Raw genomic sequence first — 3,236 nt, 5'->3', positions numbered from 1 at the left:
GGTTATAATTCACTTCTCACAGCTCAGAAAGGCAGAAATTTGATGCCAAATATGCTGCAAATGAACATTCTATGTGCCCGGTCATTAGTAACAGCAGAACACTGTTTAAACTCAGTGAAATTCATATTTAACATGATTCAGACGATTTGGGCGCTAAAACAGAAGAGAGCAGTCAACAAACTCAGATGTGTGGAAACAATGCTTACACCTTGTGGGGAGACCTAATTTGGTCCTTCTTACACCTAAATAAGTCTTTTTTGCTGCTCTAATGCAAAAGGCCACTGAAAGAATGTAATGGTTATAATTCACTTCTCACAGCTCAGAAAGGCAGAAATTTGATGCCAATATGCTGCAAATGAACATTCTATGTGCCCGGTCATTATTAACAGCAGAACACTGTTTAAACTGAGTGAAATTCATATTTAACATGATTCAGACGATTTGGGCGCTAAAACAGATGGGAGCTGTCCAACAGCTAAGGTGTGTGGAAAAACTGCTTACACCTTGTGGGGAGACCTAATTTGGTCCTTCTTACACATATATAAGTCTTTTTTGCTGCTCTAATGCAAAAGGCCACTGAAAGAATGTAATGGTTATAATTCACTTCTCACAGCTCAGAAAGGCAGAAATTTGATGCCAGATATGCTGCAAATGAACATTCTATGTGCCCGGTCATTAGTAACAGCAGAACACTGTTTAAACTCAGTGAAATTCATATTTAACATGATTCAGACGATTTGGGCGCTAAAACAGAAGAGAGCAGTCAACAAACTCAGATGTGTGGAAACAATGCTTACACCTTGTGGGGAGACCTAATTTGGTCCTTCTGACACCTAAATAAGTCTTTTTTGCTGCTCTAATGCAAAAGGCCACTGAAAGAATGTAATGGTTATAATTCACTTCTCACAGCTCAGAAAGGCAGAAATTTGATGCCAAATATGCTGCAAATGAACATTCTATGTGCCCGGTCATTATTAACAGCAGAACACTGTTTAAACTGAGTGAAATTCATATTTAACATGATTCAGACGATTTGGGCGCTAAAACAGAATGAGAGCAGTCAACAACTCAGATGTGTGGAAAAACTGCTTACACCTTGTGGGGAGACCTAATTTGGTCCTTCTTACACATATATAAGTCTTTTTTGCTGCTCTAATGCAAAAGGCCACTGAAAGAATGTAATGGTTATAATTCACTTCTCACAGCTCAGAAAGGCAGAAATTTGATGCCAAATATGCTGCAAATGAACATTCTATGTGCCCGGTCATTATTAACAGCAGAACACTGTTTAAACTGAGTGAAATTCATATTTAACATGATTCAGACGATTTGGGCGCTAAAACAGAAGAGAGCAGTCAACAAACTCAGATGTGTGGAAATAATGCTTACACCTTGTGGGGAGACCTAATTTGGTCCTTCTTACACATATATAAGTCTTTTTTGCTGCTCTAATGCAAAAGGCCACTGAAAGAATGTAATGGTTATAATTCACTTCTCACAGCTCAGAAAGGCAGAAATTTGATGCCAAATATGCTGCAAATGAACATTCTATGTGCCCGGTCATTAGTAACAGCAGAACACTGTTTAAACTGAGTGAAATTCATATTTAACATGATTCAGACGATTTGGGCGCTAAAACAGATGGGAGCTGTCCAACAGCTAAGGTGTGTGGAAAAACTGCTTACACCTTGTGGGGAGACCTAATTTGGTCCTTCTTACACATATATAAGTCTTTTTTGCTGCTCTAATGCAAAAGGCCACTGAAAGAATGTAATGGTTATAATTCACTTCTCACAGCTCAGAAAGGCAGAAATTTGATGCCAAATATGCTGCAAATGAACATTCTATGTGCCCGGTCATTATTAACAGCAGAACACTGTTTAAACTGAGTGAAATTCATATTTAACATGATTCAGACGATTTGGGCGCTAAAACAGAAGGAGAGCATGTCCAACAACTCAGATGTGTGGAAAAACTGCTTACACCTTGTGGGGAAACCTAATTTGGTCCTTCTAACACATATATAAGTCTTTTTTGCTGCTCTAATGCAAAAGGCCACTGAAAGAATGTAATGGTTATAATTCACTTCTCACAGCTCAGAAAGGCAGAAATTTGATGCCAAATATGCTGCAAATGAACATTCTATGTGCCCGGTCATTATTAACAGCAAAACACTGTTTAAACTGAGTGAAATTCATATTTAACATGATTCAGACGATTTGGGCGCTAAAACAGATGGGAGCTGTCCAACAGCTAAGGTGTGTGGAAAACTGCTTACACCTTGTGGGGAGACCTAATTTGGTCCTTCTTACACATATATAAGTCTTTTTTGCTGCTCTAATGCAAAAGGCCACTGAAAGAATGTAATGGTTATAATTCACTTCTCACAGCTCAGAAAGGCAGAAATTTGATGCCAGATATGCTGCAAATGAACATTCTATGTGCCCGGTCATTATTAACAGCAGAACACTGTTTAAACTGAGTGAAATTCATATTTAACATGATTCAGACGATTTGGGCGCTAAAACAGAAGAGAGCAGTCAACAAACTCAGATGTGTGGAAACAATGCTTACACCTTGTGGGGAGACCTAATTTGGTCCTTCTGACACCTAAATAAGTCTTTTTTGCTGCTCTAATGCAAAAGGCCACTGAAAGAATGTAATGGTTATAATTCACTTCTCACAGCTCAGAAAGGCAGACATTTGATGCCAAATATGCTGCAAATGAACATTCTATGTGCCCGGTCATTATCTAACAACAGAACACTGTTTAACTGAGTAAAATTACTATTTAACATGATTCAGACGATTTGGGCGCTAAAAACAGATTGGAGCGCCAAAACGCTAAGGTGTGGAAAATACTGCTTACCCCTTGTGGGGAGGGAAACCTAATTGTGTCCTTCTAACACATATATAAGTCTTTTTGGTGCTGAAGGCCAAAAGGCCACTGAAAGATGTAATGGTTATAATTCACTTCTCACACTCAGAAAGGCAGAAATTGAGCCAAATATGTTACAAATGAACATTCTTGCGCCACGGTCATTATAAACAGCAGAACAATGTTTAAATTCTTTAGTGAAACCATAATTGAACATTATTCAGACGATGTGGGCCGCCTTAAAACAGAACAGAACAGTCAACAAACTCATGATGTGTGGGGGAAACCCTGCTTACAACTGTGGGGAGCCTAATTTGCGTCTTCGGTAACCAAATAAGTCTTTTTGCTGCTCAATGCA

The sequence above is a fragment of the Fundulus heteroclitus genome, chromosome 14 (assembly GCF_011125445.2).
Source record: "Fundulus heteroclitus isolate FHET01 chromosome 14, MU-UCD_Fhet_4.1, whole genome shotgun sequence".
Taxonomy (NCBI): domain Eukaryota; kingdom Metazoa; phylum Chordata; class Actinopteri; order Cyprinodontiformes; family Fundulidae; genus Fundulus; species Fundulus heteroclitus.
Note: the sequence above shows the minus strand (reverse complement) of the source record.